The following is a 17,922-nucleotide window of genomic DNA, read 5'->3' as shown; positions in this document are numbered from 1 at the left end:
GGCATTAGGCCTTTTGGTTTTTTCGCCTACCTCGTAGCAATCATCACAACTTTCGTGGTATTGGTGGGTAGGTTAGGCATTGGAATAATGTGTTGTGGTGTCGAAGGGCTAGGTGTGGCCATCGCCTACACCTTCAATTTTTGGGTGTTCCGCTAAAGGAATCCGGCGGTCGTGTATTCTGTCCGATGCCTGCTTGGCGGGAGGCCATGGCACAACCCTCGGTGACATCAGGGGAGAGCTTATAGTTGGATTAGCATCAACAGGCTCCACCTACTGGTGAATAAACGCCATTTGTTTTTTAGGCTCACCCCTCTCCGAGTGGATGGAGTCAGCTGACATAATCCAATGCCTAAGCCAATACCTTTTCACTTGCTGTAATCAATAAAGTTGTGGCCTTTTCTTGCCCATTAACCTTATATCATGTGTCCTTGTGTATTCATTCCACTGCGCGGGGTTCGGGTCCTCAAACCACAAAGCTTTGTCAAGACTAGAGCACAAGGGCCAGGAACCTCAGGCACTAAGGCCAATTGGATGCAGGCTTCTCGGTTTCTCTAGATTCTCCTTAACCATGCCACGTTTAAGTGGATCCACCCCACCCCCTCCTCCAGGGCCATTGGTCTATTGTGTTCTTAAGCTGTGCTTGCCATGCCCACCAAGCCCAAAACTATATTTGAGTTAGCTCCATTGAATACAGTGAGATTTACTACCAAGCAAATATTAGGACTGTGCAGAGATGCCTTGATCCACACCATAGCCCTGAACCAAGGACCCTGAACAGGGCAGATTTGCTCTGTGCCACTGGGAGCTACCCTCCCCTGTATCCAACCATGTATCAGTTGGGGGGGGGGCTGGACTAATGTTTCATTTTTCAGGATGTAGTCCTGAGAGATGCTGAATCTTCTTCATCTCCCACCCCACCCACTTACCAAGTCAATTAGGGCACAGACCTCAGAGGGGCAGAGAACTGCCCTTTGAAAGGCACAGCTTCATACACATTAGTTTTTGTTACGTCTTATACATTTCTGATAGGATGCGGGTGGCGCTGTGGGTTAAACCACAGAGCCTAGGACTTGCTGATCAGAAGGTCGGCGGTTCGAATCCCCGCGATGGGGTGAGCTCCCATTGCTCGGCCCCTGCTCCTGCCAACCTAGCAGTTAGAAAGCACGTCAAAGTGCAATTAGATAAATAGGTACCACTCTGGTGGGAAGGTAAACGGCATTTCCGTGTGCTGCTCTGGTTCGCCAGAAGCGGCTCAGTCATGCTGGCCACATGACCCGGAAGCTGTACACCGGCTCCCTCGGCCAATAAAGCGAGATAAGCGCCACAACCCCAGAGTCGGTCATGACTGGACTTAATGGTCAGGGGTCCCTTTACCTTTACTTTATATATCTAGAGAAAGGGACGCGGGTGGCACTGTGGGTTAAACCACAGAGCCTAGGACTTGCCGATCAGAAGGTCGGTGGTTCGAATCCCCGCGATGGGGTGAGCTCCCATTGCTCGGTCCCTGCTCCTGCCCACCTAGCAGTTCAAAAGCACGTCAAAGTGCAAGCAGATAAATAGGTACCACTCCAGCGGGATGGTAAACGGCGTTTCCAGGCGCTGTTCTGGTTCACAAGAAGTGGCTTCGTCATGCTGGCCACATGACCTGAAAGCTGTACGCCGGCTCCCTTGGCCAATAAAGCAAGATGAGCGCTGCAACCCCAGAGTCATCCGCGACTGGACCTAATAGTCAGGGGGCCCTTTACCTTTACCTTTACACATTTCGATAATGCATACCTTTTATATTTTGAAGAATTCCATAATTTTTGAAGTAATTCACACATTAGAATTGTTTTTATGCATGTATAAAATAGATTGTTAAGTTTTTTGGAAGTTACATTTTACACACACACACACACACACGAAAATGCACCTAATTTTAAATCTTATGATCACATCTTACTCTTATTTAGAAAATGGTATTCATTTTACTAGTGAGCTATGGCTGATTAAAAAAATGACCATCTGGAGCTCAGTACCGCAAACGAAAGGCAGAAAAAAGCTAAGGAGCAAGCAAAGCCAGAGGGGTTATTCCTGAAATACCTTTGTACACAGAAAACAACTGAAGAACAAGACTAGGGCTACACTCTTGCTGAAACTAGCAATGAGGGAGCTGAACATGGTGTTCCTACTAAAAATGATATCAACTCAAAGACAGAAGTTTCACAAACCGGAGACGTTTCTAGAAAACACAGAGAGGAAAAAAGAGGATATCAAGAAAACAGAGAGCACCGCAAAGTCTTGCAAAAGAAGATGGTATTGTGCCTGACTTGAATTACAGTGACTCTGCTAACTAGCCGAACTATTGCAATGATTGCAATAGCTTGTAATGCAACATGGACCACAGCAGGATGTATCGCATGGCTTCCCCAAAGACTAAATAAAAAAATAAATTCTCCTGTACATTACAAGAGGAGACTAGCAAATGGTGAAGAAGTGTGCTGTCAGTGGTTGATATATTAAACTTCAAAAGATGTTTTCTTTGTGTGGCAAGATGTTCACTAAAAAAATAAAAATAATGCATGATCCCTACAAGAAACAGGTTCAAAAGTCTGGAAGAACATTGGAACAATTCTGTATTCAAATGAGAGGAATATTGATCATTTAGAAAACTATCAGACCTGGAAATAACTTGAATTGTGCTTATCTAAGGAACAATGCCGATGGCAAATCTTGGAAGACTTGTTTGCTTTGGTCAGAGTTCTTGGCATGCAAAGCTTGGCATTCCAGGTACAACTGAAAAATCGTACAGTGCTAGCAATGGAACTTTTTTTTAAGTTTGTAGAATATTATAGCCCCTTTTATCCTGTCATGAATGAAGAAGAAGAAGAGAAGAGTTTGGATTTGATATCCTACCTTATCACTCCCCTTCAGGAGTCTCAAAGCGGCTAACATTCTCCTTTCCCTTCCTCCCCCGCAACAAACACTCTGTGAGGTGAGTGGGGCTGAGAGACTTTAGAGAAGTGTGACTGGCCCAAGGTCACCCAGCAGCTGCATGTGGAGGAGCGGAGACACGAACCTGGTTCACCAGATTACGAGTCCACCGCTCTTAACCACTATACTACACTGAACATTTGCACAAATTTAAAGATCAAGGAACACTGGTTCACTACCTAGGAAAAGATATCCAAAAATGAGCTTATACAGTTTCTAGCCAAATGAATTTACACAGATTCTGCTATAAAGTAGACATTTTTAGCACATGCAAACTCAGCCAAATACAACTAAATTATTCTGGACTGGGCACCTAATGTTAGTCATATTAAACAACATCTTTTAAAAGTCAGTCTTGCAAGCAAGCTACCACAGACTAAGGAAGCTGATTTAAATTCATCTACAAGTGAACAAGAATTACCTTGCAGGCTGCAGGTGTGACAAGAATTTGCATAGGAAGAGGCATGATGTGCCTGAAACTGAAATTTTTAAGAGATTTGATTTTAAATATCACAGTTCACAAGACTATTCAAAATGATTTGAATATTTCTTTTTCAGTTTTTTATTTTGTATTGGGGGGGATAACCAAAGATTGTTCTATTACTTATTATTGCTATTTAAAATAAATTTTGCAGTTTCAAGTTTTGTGCTTTTCACACACACACCCCCCCAATATATCTATGTTTGAAAATCAAAGCTAGTCATTTGGGGCCGGGGGTACAAGTAGCCTAGGGTGCAAAATAGCCTGGCACTTGTACCCCTTGCGATGAGAGCTGTAGGGTTTAATTCTGCAGGATGCTACTCATTCAGCAGTTCCCTGCAAGGAAGCCCCTTGTGGAAAGCCAAGCATTCCACTCTGCATGGTGCTGCTTCGGGGCTTGGGGCATCAGGCAGGAATGAGAGGTCCAGCAGGAAGCAGGCAGGTGGGAACTTCTACCTTGTCCCAGGAAATCACAGCCACTCAGGTAGATCCCTTTCAGTCTGTTCACATTAATAATAATAATAATAATAATAATAATAATAATAATAATAATAATAATTTATTATTTATACTCCGCCCATCTGACTGGGTTTCCTAGCCACTCTGGGCGGCTTCCAGCAAAATATTAAAATACAATAATTCATCATATATTAAAAGCTTTCCTAAACAAGGCTGCCTTCAGATGTCTTCTGAAAGTCAGATAGCTGCTTATTTCCTTGACATCTGAAGGGAGGGTGTTCCACAGGGCAGGCGCTACTACCGAGAAGGCCCTGTGTCTGGTTCCCTCACTTCTCGCAGGGAGGGAACCGCCAGAAGGCCCTCGGTGCTGGATCTCAGAGGGCTGAACAACAGGGGGTGGAGACACTCCTTCGGGTATACTGGGCCGAAGCCGTTTAGGGCTTTAAAGGTCAGCACCAACACTTTGAATTGTGCTTGGAAACTTACTGGGATCCAAAGTATCTGAAGTCTTCATCTCCTTCCCCCCCCCCACCCATCAGCCCCAGATCCCTTTGTCCCATCCAACCAGCCTGCAGCAATGCAGGGGTGACTGAACCCAGCTCGAGCAATGACTAAATCCCCTCAGATCTTTGGTACAGCACTCTGACCTCAGCTGAATCCAGTGCACAATTACACTGCAGCATTACAAAGTAGTCCTTATGCATACGTATTTGAAAGTAAGGATCTGCTGGTGGCATGTATTCCCAAGTAAACATGCATTCGATCCAGTAAAAGAGACCACTCGCGAATCAAGAGTCCCTGAAGTCTGTGGGTGGATCTACGGGGGGGGGGTGTTCTATAAATAAGCCAGAAATTAAATTGTTATTATAAAGGGGGAGGCACTATGGAAAAATCTTTTAGAATTTTTTGTGTTCTCTTGCGCCATCTAGTGTTGCATATTTATAACACATTCAAAACGCTGTTTCTTGACTAATGTAACTGAGTCTTGTGTTTCATAAATTCTCCCTGAGCCAAAACAATGGAAAAAAGATAGAAGTGCAGATGAAACTCTGGTAGAAATTTTAGAACTGAGATCTGTTAATTAACTGTTGCCCTCTTCTCCTGTGAATATGTGACTATTCTAAATAGAAACAATTTGAAAAATAAAAGCAGGTCTATTTTTACTCAAGCTGAAATTAATGGTTAATTTCATGTCTATTAATTTCAATGGGTCTGCTGTCAGTTGGGGTACAAGCCGCAATGTGTGAATCCAGCCCTCCATGTAACAGGGAGCCTTTTAAATTCAGACAAGTTGAAGAACATGAAAAATATAGATCTTTTTTTAAAAGAGCACTTTAGCAATTCCAGGAGTGTCACATTGGTGATCACAGAAAGATTCTCTTGTATACAACAAATGAGCAAAAAATATTGTAGAACCAGAGTGAGTCAGAAGAAAATCAATAAAACAGCCAATGTTTAGTATCTGTATAAATCTTTCAACTAATTAGAAAGGCCTTGTGAGGTGGCTGTCTTCATATGATCAGGGGTTTTTTTTCTCTCTCTCTCTCTTTATACCAGAATACTGGCAGTTTTAGTAACCATGTATAATATTTGACACTGGAGCTGGGTCTTCATTTCTCCTGGCACGATTATGGCATAGAAGTGACTTGCTTTAAATTATGTATCAAGTCGCTTGCGAAAAGCCACTTTTTAGCTGAATTAAGCTATTAGAGGTACCAGCATAGAACATCCCCTGGAAGTTCAAAAATATACAGCAAAGTGAAATTATACTTAATGATACCTTTGATTTATATTTTAATTTTAAATGACCTGATAAAGCACTATCATTAGGCAAACTTTAAGCTTTTTCTAATAAATCAGAAATACCTCTGTGATTATACTTTGCCGTAAGAGACAGCTACATTATGCATGAAATGAGAGACTCACTACCAAAAATGGATTATTCTTTTTTAAAAAAATAAAAAGCCCTCTGTATTAAGTCCTCACCTTTGCTTCATTTCACGATGAAGGGTTGCATACAGCTACAATTTTCTCAGAGTAGACCCAATGGATTGTATCCAATGTTAGTTCTATTCCAAATAGACTTATGGAAATTAATAGATATGGCTGGCTTGGATCCATTAACTTCAATGGGTTTATTAGGAGTAGAACTTAGTTGAATACAAGCAACCCACTGAAATTAATGGATGTAAATTAGTCATGTTCATTAATTTCTTTACTGAATGAGTCAGAGTAAATGTGGAAATATTGGGATGAGGAGTCATTACTGAGAAGCTCAGTTCTGCTGGAACTCTGCACATGCCCTAAAAATATGTGTTTATTTTGGCTTTGATCTGAACAAAAGTGTGGCACCACTGGAAGAGGAAACCAAGAAAGCTTCAGTAGTTCAAGCTAAGTATTCCCCATCAATGGGTTTGGTCGTGACCCATTGGTAAACATACTTTGTCGCTTCAGGTTGTATCCTTTCTTGTGGTAACTTGAAGCCATTGGTTCAAGTCCTACCCTCCGGAGCAGGAGAAAACAAACCTGCTCCATCTTCCATGTGACAGCCTTTCAGATATTTGAAGATGGCTATCATATCTCCTCTCAGTCTCCTCTTTTCCAGGCCAAACATACCCAGCTCCTTCAACCATTATTCATCAGGCTTGGTTTCCAGACCCTTGATCATCTTGGCTGCCCTCCTCTGCACACAATCCAGCTTTTCAATATCCTTCTTAAATTGTGGCACCCAGAACTTGACACAGAACTCCAGGTGGGGTCTGACTAAGGCAGAATAGAGTGGCACTATTACTTCCTTTGATCTGGACACCAGATGTCTGTTGATGCCGCCTAAGATAGACCTAGCTTTTTTGCTGCTGCATCACACTGCTGACTCACATTAAATCTGTTGTCCACTAAGACCCCTAGAACCTTTTCATGTGTACTACTGCCAAGCCAGGCATACCCCATCCTATATTTGTGCATTTGGTTCTTCCTAAGTGCAGAACCTTACATTTGTCCCCAGGGCCGGATTTAGGTTTGATGAGGCCCTAAGCTACTGAAGGTAATGGGGCACATTATACATCCAGCTGTCCTTTGTCAACAATAAATTGCTGCTGGTTTTTGTGTTGAATATATGCTCTATGGTAATTTATGGACCTAATAGGTATTTAAAGCCATTTGCACATGTTGCCATGCAAACAGGTCATGCAGAATATAGGCACAATATATATAGAAATGAACAAACCAGTGATATTTTAGGGAGCAGGCTAGCAGGTGAGGCTCATTACTTACATCATAAGAGCCTACACAACACAAAACACTGTTGCTGTATGTAGGTTTTATTTTATTTGTTTTTTATCTTATATTGTGGAAATGTACATCCAGTTGTTTTTTTCCTTTAATTTTTTGGGGGGCCCCCAAGTAAGTGGGGCCCTAGGCTCTATCTTGCTTAGCTTATACGTAAATCTGGCACTGTTTGTCCCTATCGAATGCAGGTTACATTCCAACTATGCAAAAGGTTTCTGTAACTCTCCTCCCATCTCATACTGGCATATTCCATTCAGGTTTTTAAGCAGAGATTGGATGCTTTAGTTGATATTCTTGCACTGCAGGGGGTTGGACTAGATTCTCCTTGTGGGTATCTTCCAGCTCGACACTTCTGTGGTTTTATGATTCTACTGTAGACAGGTAAAATATCACACCTGTTGCTTCACCTGCATTTTGCTGATGTTGATGGGTGTACCCAAAGGAAATGTGGCCCTTGGCCTGGAATGGGTCCCCACACTTCTGCCCTGATCTTTAAAAATGCTGTTAAAGAAAACGTTCACCAGTTCAGAGGTTTTGCACTCAGATGAGTTTCCCACTTTGACAGCATGTTGTGCAAAGGTCACCACTCTTTTCTAGTTCTTGAAGTGTTTCATTGAGTAAGAGTGAAAGAAATACATCAAATTTCCTCTATCAAAGTGGATGGTGTGCTTTGCTCTCTGAAGAACTTCGTTTCTTCTCATTATTCATGTTAACACTGCACATTCTGACAGCATTCTCAATGACCTCTGTCACACTGCTATTTTCTGTTTTGTTGTTTCTTACATTCTGCTCAATGGAACACGTATCTGTTCAGCTCCCCCCCCCCCTTTATATTTTTAAAAATTGGTTTTCCAAAATATTTTATTTCTTTCACAAAGACTTCCCCTATTCTGCTGTGTTCATTCAGGTGTGCCAGCCCACATACGTACTTGGGACATTTGGTATCTTCCTGCTCAGCTTCCTGGATCAAAGCCATTTTAATTCTTCCAAGCCCCATCTGCACTACACATTGAAAGCAGCACCATGCCACTTCAAATAATTATGGCTTCCCACTGTGGTTTGTTAAGGGTGCTGAGAGTTGTTAGGAAATCCCCTATCCCCCTCTAAGAACTACATTTCCCAGCGAGCCCAGGGAAGAGGAATTGATTGTTAAACCACTCTACAGCTTTGCACAGTTCCCAGAATTCTTTGGGAACAGCTATGGCTGTTTAAAGTGGAATGATACTGCTTTCAATGCATTGTGCAAACAGGGCCTCAGTTTATCCTGAGCAAAAAGTTTCTACATGGTTATTTATTTTGATTGTTTGTATGCCAATACAGTTGACTTTTTCTTCTACTTTCCTATTTCCAATCTTCCATTTTCTCCTCGGTTGATTTATTTGCCCAAATGTCTATGTCACTCTTCTTTGACCTGTTTTTAGTGCCTGGTGAAGGGAAAGGGCATGTTTTCCCCCCTCTGTCACTTGCTATTCTTTCCTCTTTCTTTAGCAGAACTGCATATAGATTCATCTCCTCTATTTTTACTGCATACTTATACAACTTTCCCTTCATTTACACTGTATAAACCTTTTGCATTCCTGATGGTATCTCACTCTCGCTCTCTGAAAATATAAATACCTCTTTCTTTTTATAAATATTTATTTATTTCACAAGATTCATATACTGCCTGATAATTTTAAAAAGCCTCAAAGTGTTTTACAAAAACAACAGAACAATAGAATCCATAAAAAGTTTAAAAATAACAATTTAAACCATTCAAAAATTAATTAAAATCAGCAATAAACCAAAAATCAGATTAAAACATATGTCGGTATTCTACACATCTGGATAGACTTTCCTAAACAAAAATGCTTTTATCAGGCACCAGGAGTTCCAAAGAAGTTTCATAGGAGATTTATTTTCTGATGTTTTAATCTATGTTTCAAATCTTGTACACTGTACTCTTTATTTTTTCTTTGTAAGCTGCTTTGAGGAAAAAGTGAGAACTGTGGGGTATACATTTGTTAAACAAAATGTATTGTTTAAAATGTGGCAAACTCTCAAGGCAAACTCATCACCTTGAAAATTAGAAATTTAGAGGGCCCTCCTAAGCTGGGGCCCTAAATGCAGCTTACTTGGGTTCTGCATAAATCCAGCAGTTCTGGAAGAATAAGGTGAACTTTCCATGAGTCATGGTCATGAGGAGGACTGTTGATTCCTCTCCTCATGTGCTTTGAATCAGGACCTGAATGACAGGACAGAAGTTTGTGGGGCAGCAGTATTCATTATAATGCTGCTCAGGTGAAACCTAACCAGTGTTGAAACAACATTTGATCGTGTTGTGCTTCCTGTTGGACAGCTCCCCTAGTATCATCAACTGCGAGATCTTAGACTTGCTGGACAGCTCCTAATAAGGAAGAATTTGAGCCACTTAGCAGAATGGCAAAAAGGGAACACCAAGCTATCGATGCTCAGGACACCCAACTTAAGTAACATAGGGAATGGTGTGAGGCATATGCATTGTTCGCCATGCTTCGTGATGCACAGTATCACAGAAATTATTGCAGCATGCCTGAATGGAAGGTCAGTATCATTCACATTGCAGTTGGGGAGCTGAAGCTGAGAAAACAGCGGCTGTTAAACCAGTTCAGATCTGTGGCACAGATCGTCCTTTATATGTAAAAACTTTTGAGTCTGGTAAGATTAAAACCCTTTGAGAAGAACCAATTACCTGGATAATTCAGAGCAGATTTTTATAACAGAAATTCCACCTCCACACCCCAACCATAGATTTCTGTACATTTTCTTTTCCTACTGTCATGTTAGGAACCTTGAAACTGAATGCTGACTAGGAGGAATTTGGTGCATACCAAGGTGGTAGTTGTCAGGTATAATAATTGCCAGTAGTTCATAGGAAGTTCATTAGTTAAATCTCATGGGTATTGTGGCATGCAAAACATTGCGAGTTGCTGACATGGACATCTTTAATACTCTCCTGTAAATAAGCTCTAGTCTGCTTTTCTTTTCTTTTTTCAATAAACAGCTATATTGACAAAATATTCATTATGGGTTAAAGCCCATACACTGTGTTATATAAATACCTTTTACCCAGCCAATGAAAAGAAGCAAAACCTAGGCCCCCATCTGCATAGATTTCAAGCAGTCTTATACCACTTTAAACAGGCATGGCTTCCCCCCAAAGAAGCCTGGGAAATGTAGTTTGTTAAGGGTGCTGAGAGTTGTTAGGAGACCCTTATTCCCCTCGAAGAAAACTACAATTTCCAAAATTCACTGGGAAGACGAAGTGATTATTAAGCCACTCTGAGAACTAGAGTTGTGGAAGGAAAGAGGCCACCTAAAAACATTCGGCATTCTTAGCTAGCTACAGTTCCCAGATGCCATGGCTGTTTTTAAACTCGGCACATAACATTGTCTTACTGTGAGTTTGTCTCCCCAGTAATAACAGCCAATGTGGAGTGGCAGAGACTGGGAAACACTGTTGGAAGTACAGTGCAGAGATAATTCAATGTACCACTTACAGGTTAGTTTTGTTAGTGGTAAAGTCAACTAGCCAAAGGATTAGAGGGGTGGAGTTATTGCTTAGGAACCAGACAGTGAAGTTAGTTAAGTGAAGTAGCATGTGTCGTGCAGTTTGGGTGAAGTTTTTCCTCAGTATGTTTCTGTTGAATGTCTCTCTGCTTATAAATAAAGTAAGAAACACAAAGCTTCTCCATTTCTTTCTCCTCTAATTATGCACTGTTTTTATTCAGTTTCCTAAGTGAAAAGTTATCAGGATTCATTTTCTGTCTGAACTCCATCTGTCTTATTTAAGAGATTTTGCTAAGAAACACATGATGATGATGTTGCATGATCAGTAATTCTCCAAGACCAGGGACGGGGAATCTGGACTCAAACCCTCACCAGCCTGCTGGTGGCAAGTTAAAAGTAGGTATAGAAAGGAGAATTCACTGGATGACCAGATCCAAGTTTGGGTCAAGTATACATTGATGACAGAACCCCAGCAGATATTTAAACTCGCCATAATATGCGGCAAAGTGAAGCATGGAAATATAGGCTGTTAGACCATTGAAAAATGTATTTCCAAGTGAGTTCCAAAATAGTCCCCTCTTCCCCCAACATAGCAAAAGATCAGAGATTTAGTAAGTTAAAAATGGTTTACTTAGCAAACTCTCCAAAAGTCAGGTTCCTGTGTTTTTCCATACATCAATTAGAAAGGCAGCACAGGCAGTAAAACTTAATTTTGTTCCGAAGTGCCTTACTTATTGGCATAGGAACTCAAGAGCGGCTTCTGAGAGCCATGTAGTTTGAGCTTGGAGCAACCAGCTTAGACTTCCTAACATGCTGAGTTTGTCAGGTAGACTGGAGCAGGGAGACAAAGGTTTGATCGCCTAATCCATCCCAGAGTGAGCTAAGCCTAGCAGGACAGCTTACTCTATGGTCTTAACCCCCTCGTGCACTAATTAAGCATGTTGGTTATATGAAGCTGGTTATGCCATATAGCCAGCATGGTCAATGATCAGGGGTGGTGGTAGTTGAGATCTAACAACATCTGGAGGACTTAGATGTTAACAGAAACAGTGCAGAAACAGTCACAGGGATGTTATTCGCAGTGGTGTTCCCTGCCAAGACCTAGCTAGGCTAGCATGGGGAAAGGCTTGACTCTGTATGCAAATGGCCCATGTGGCTGCCAGGTCACTACCCAGAAATCCTGCCCTGCCCACTTAAAAGTTCTGAAGCTGTGGAAGTGTATGCAGCTATTGCTTTTCCTGTCTTTTACCCATGTTGTATTCCAGGCTCACTGCAGCAAGCACAGCTCTGAGTTTACCTACTGGAATAAGTTCTTTATTTTACTTTTTTTAAAAACCAGACCCTGTTGGTCTTGATCAGGCTTCCTCAACCTCAGCCCTCCAGATGTTTTGAGACTACAATTCCCATCCTCCCTGACCACTGGTCCTGCTAACTAGGGATCATGGGAGTTGTAGGCCAAAAACATCTGGAGGGCCGAGGTTGAGGAAGCCTGGTCTTGATCTTGTAACGACACCCCTCCCCCTCTTGAAGATTGCCATCATTTCCAACTCATACTTACTGAAATCTGAGGAACAATTCAAGAGAGGGGGTGTGGGTGTCAAACAAAAAACAGGAGCCCATTCACTGCATAAGCATCTTGTTTTGCCAAAATGCAGGGGTGAGCAGGGATAGCCTTTGGTTGTATTTTTTTTCATCCTTATTGATTTCTCAAAGGCTTATGACTATTGACCTTTTTCAAATTCTGCAATGTTATCCAATCCCTCAGTGTACCATAAAAGTGATTAACGCACAATATGTGGAGTGTTTTGGCTCTATGGACTGATGGCTTCATTATTGACAAAATTGCTTGCGACTAAGAGCCTGCAATTAAGAATCCATTTACTTCTGAGTAGTCCTATTAAAATGAAAGAACAGCTGATAAGTGGGTTCTTGATTGCTTCTTAAAGTGATCACGCTATGGGTAGGAGGCTGTAGCTGAGCGGTAAATGTTTTGCAGGTTGAGCAGTTCCCAGGTCCATCTTCAGCAGTGCTATTTAAAGGGTGGATAGGGTAAACTCCCATTGCTGTAAGACCAGCAGCCAATGGAGGCTAAGCCATTAAGGCGAATTATTATTATTTATTATTAATTAAATATGTGTACCACCCTTTATCCATAGATGTCAGGACGGTTCACAACATAAAATGACAATATAAAAATCACAAAATACATAATCAAATAAGGGGGGGGGACTCAAAACAAAAATCCCCACTCCCACACACATTTAAAAGGGCATTGAGTGTCAATCAGCCAAAAGTCTGGTGGAAGAGAACTGTTTTCACCTGGCACTTAAAGGTGTATAAGGAAGGTGCCAGGCAAACTTCCCTAGGGAGAGCATTGCATAGACAGTGAGCCACTGCAGAAAAGGCCAGTTCTCATGTTGCCACCCTCCAGACCTCTCATGGAGGAGACACATGAAGAAGGATGCCAGAGGATGATGTCAGGATCTGAGTAGGTTCATATGGAAAGAGGCAGTCCTTGAGGTATTGCAGACCTGAGCCATTTAAGGCTTTGTAGGTCATAACCAGGGGTCAGCAACCTTTTTCAGCCATGAGCCGGTCCACTGTCCCTCAGACCATGTGGTGGGCCAGACTATATTTTGGAAAAAAATATGAACGCATTCTTATGCCCCACAAATAACCCAGAGATGCATTTTAAATAAAAGCACACATTCTACTCATGTAAAAACACACTGATTCCCGGACCGTCTGCGGGCTGGATTGAGAAGGCGATTGGGCCACATCCAGCCCATGGGCCTTAGGTTGCCTATTGAACTGGGCCCAGAAACTAATCGGCAGCCAGTATGCTCAACCCGTCTTGCCGCAATAATCAACCTGGCCACTGAATTCTGCACCAGCTGAATTTTCTGAACTGCTTTCAGAGGCTGCTGTACATATAATGGGGCACTGCCCCACCAACCCCAGTCTCCCCTCAGGCAGCCCACACCTGCCTGACTTTCTGCTTACAGCCAGTCTACAATTCACATTGTACTGCCTATCAGCTTCCTCTTCCTTAGTCTCAGCGCTTACCTTGTAGAACTCAGCAGAGAGGAGCATAGGGGCAAACTGAGAACTATCATTGCCTCTAGCTCCACCTGATATTAACTCTGGTTCCACCTACCGTTGGCCTCCTTGCCTTCCACCCTACCAGTCACAGATGCTGTCATTCTTCTAAGGATGTCATATGAGGAAGGAGGGGTGGGGTCATAAAGAGAGAACGGTGTTCTTTTTTAACAAGAATGAAGAACCTTTCCCAGCCCAAGGGCCATATTCCCTTCTGGGTAATCTTCTGAGAGTCACATGCCAATGGTGGATGAAAGCAGAGGCAAAAGGGTATGCAAGGCAGAAAATGAAAATTTTCCCTTTTTGCAAAATTTATACACACCCGCACAGAGCCTTCCCTATCGTCCATCCAGACAAATGGGAGACATTGTCTGACTTCAATGACTCATTCCGGCCAGGTAAAAACTCTTGGAGTGCAAATATTGGTCAGGGAGGAACATGGCCTGGGGACAGTTTTGAGGGCCATACAGAACGGTCTAGAGGGCCACATTTGGCTCCTGGGCCTGAGGTTCCCTCCCTCAATTTTACCTCATCGTAAGCCCTATTTTCAAATATATATATTCAAAAGCACCACCATGAAAGTAAAGTTATAAGTTTAAATATAAAATGAGTTGCCCAGAGCCAAAAAGACTAGCACTATTTTCAGCAGATGAGGATCACTTGGTATTTTTCAGCCATCTGCAAGTAATGTTTACCTGAAGCACCTCCACATAATTAAATCACTTCCTTCTGCCTATATTGCAAGTACCCATCTGTCTAGAGTACAGCTAACTATTCTGTTTATGATCTTAATGATAGTGGGTTTCACTCTGAAATCAAGATGAGGTACAGTAAGCAAAGATTAATATGCTTTTGTACTTTCCACTTCACCAGTTGATCCAAAGTTTCAGGAACATCTTACAGGGTCACTTCCTGTTCAGGATGCAGTACTGGAGGTTTGTGGGGTGTGGGGTGTTTATTGCAATATTTGTTTCTTGACAAACATATAGGTTGAGTAGGTGGGAAGCAAGCAGCCACAAAGATAAGCAGTGCAAAGCTAAACTTAAACAGATCTCAAAGTCCTGGATTATAGACCCTGTTTCATAAAAATGTAAAGCGACCCCTGACCATTAGGTCCAGTCGTGGCCGACTCTGGGGTTGTGGTGCTCATCTCGCTTTACTGGCCGAGGGAGCCGGCGTACAGCTTCCAGGTCATGTGGCCAGCATGACTAAGCCGCTTCTGGCGAAACCAGAGCAGCGCACAGAAACGCCGTTTACCTTCCCGCTGAAGCGGTACCTATTTATCTACTTGCACTTTGACGTGCTTTCGAACTGCTAGGTTGGCAGAAGCAGGGACCGAGCAATGGGAGCTCACCCCACCGCGGGGATTCGAACCGCCGACCTTCTGGTCGGCAAGCCCTAGGCTCTGTGGTTTAACCCAAAGTGCCACCCGCATCCCATAAATATGTTTTATTTAAAGTCAGCCATTCTTGCTTTAACCTAACCAAAAAGTTAGGTCTTATGAGAGGCTGATCCTACAAAGACAAGACATAAGGATCTTGCTAGTGGGCCCCCTCATAACAGTGCAAACTTTTCTCTGTCCGTTGGTCTTAGGGGACTTCTGCTTCATATTAAAATATGCAGTATTTCTAATGGGAGGGATTTACATCAGAGTAACTGAACTCAGAGTGTAGCCCACGTTGTATTAAAAATGAAACCACGAAAGAAAAGCCATATCTATTTTCCTTTGGTAGTTAAATTGCTTTTATATTGCCATATATCATTTGGATCTTCCATTATTTTGTCACATTAAACACTTATACTATCCAATTCTCACAGGCTTTTTGAGCTGTCAAGTATGACACAATGCTGTAGGATTACAGACTAAATGTTATGCATGGGTGAAATCCCAAAAGATGATGTCAAGCATGGGAGAAGATTTAATCAGTGTTGGAAATAGCTATATTAAAAGGCAAAGTTAAATCTGCAATCATTTTTCCTCCCCTTACACTAACACCAAAAGATAACAAAGAGATATTGCAAAGATAGTACACATCAGATGTGCCCCAGTGTCTTGTTTCGTTTTGTTTGTGCTTAAAGAATTGTGCCTTTGTCAAATCTGCTTCAATGTCAACTTTGTTATTTGGCAGAGAGAGGAATTCAGATTTTGTACAAAAATAAATAAAGAAAGTGACAAATTTCCTTCAAGCTTATTTGAGCCGGGGCTCCATTGCATTGTCATCTAATTCTGGTAAATTGCACACATCCATAACTTAGTTACTTGGTGTTTTTTTAATCCTACCTTTCCTCCAGGGAGTTCAAGGTAGCATACATGGTTTTCCCACTCCCTGTTTTATCTTCACAACAACACCGTGAGGTAGGTTAGGCTTAAGATTTCTGAAATAATAAATGTGCTGCTGCCTCTAAACCCCAAACTGTATCTTTTATCAATTCTAATGAGTCCAATACAGACTTAATGTGCAAACCACTTCTAAAAATTCTATTATAGCTGCTCATTAGACCATATCAAAGAGCTGGAAGGAGTCCTCGGGTTTTTCTTTAAATATTTGATTTAAATATTTCTTTAAATATTTGATTCAATAAAGGAATGTTTATTCTCATTACTAAGAAATTGAATTATAAATTAAGGGTACATATTTCAGAGTGTAGCTCAACCTTTGGATTTTGTCTCCATTTGGCAGCTATTTGTTACTTGTATGACAAGCCAAACACAGGGGTGGGAAATACCAATGAATTATGCCCTTTTTTTGGTATTTATAACATTTGCTTTGTATTCTTTCTGTACCAGGTCAGTTTTTGCTGTAACATCTAATTCACTGTGTAGTCTCTTGAGAACGTACTTTATTTTATGAGGTAATGGCTGGTTTTGTGTGTGTACTGGGGGTTTTCCTCTTCTTTTTCATATATCTTATTTCATATTTCTTATTGGGAGTTATATTTAACTTCATAATAAAGTCTAAAGGATTTTTTTAAAAAAGACTGGGAAAATATGAAACTGAGAGAAACCAAAATTGACAGATTTGCCCATCCACAGAGGAAAGGTGGGGCAGAGCTCTACTTGTACAGTGGTACCTCGGGTTAAGTACTTAATTCGTTCCAGAGGTCCGTACTTAACCTGAAACTGTTCTTAACCTGAAGCACCACTTTAGCTAATGGGGCCTCCTGCTGCTGCCGGAGCACGATTTCTGTTCTCATCCTGAAACAAAGTTCTTAACCTGAAGCACTATTTCTGGGTTAGCGGAGTCTGTAACCTGAAGCGTATGTAACCCGAGGTACCACTGTAGCTTTATTACTGCTTTTATTAAGTACCCACAGTACCTCTGCAAGGGTGTAGGACAGGGAGAAAACTAGGGCAAAATGACTCCATTTCCAGTTACTTCCCTTGCCAGCCCCACCAGGTCCATTAGTAGCCAGCCACCATTGATTAGACAGCAATAGATCTAACCCAAATTGTCTACTCTGACTGGTAGCAGTTCTTCAGGTTCTTGGATGGGTCCCATCCTTAGCTCTGTTGGCTGATACCTTGGAGCAGCTGGACACTGAGCATCCCGGAATTGAACATATACACTCTACCACTGCAGGTATGGAGGGCCACACCACATGCTCCACCATCTACAGCCGTATCTTGCCTGCAAAACATGCCATCTCCCACTGAACAATATGCCCACTTCAAAACAAAACAAAACTCATCAATGTTTCTTTTCTATGCTGAGGAAAGACCTGCCAAAAAAGTTGAAAAACATCTTCATGCATGCGACAACGGCCGCGAGAGTTCTGGTAGCACAAGGATGGAAGACTGAAGAAACCCCAACTAAAGAATCATGGCAACAAAGATTGATGGACTATGCAGAACTGGCAAAATTGACATATAAGCTACGGGACAATGATAACTGTGACTTTAAGGATGAATGGGAACCCTTTACAAAGTATCTGAAGACGCAACAAAGCGAACTGGACTCCTTGGCAGGTGGAAGGAAGTCGGGGGGTGGGGGTGGGGGGGTTGTGTGGGAGGGGGGAAGGAGGAAAATTGGGGGGGGGAAACAAGGATGATATGTTTTTGGATAATATGTCTTGTTATAATTTTGAATAAAAAA

The sequence above is a fragment of the Podarcis bocagei genome (genome assembly GCF_964188305.1).
Source record: "Podarcis bocagei genome assembly, chromosome: Z".
Classification (NCBI taxonomy): Eukaryota; Metazoa; Chordata; class Lepidosauria; order Squamata; family Lacertidae; genus Podarcis; species Podarcis bocagei.
Note: the sequence above shows the minus strand (reverse complement) of the source record.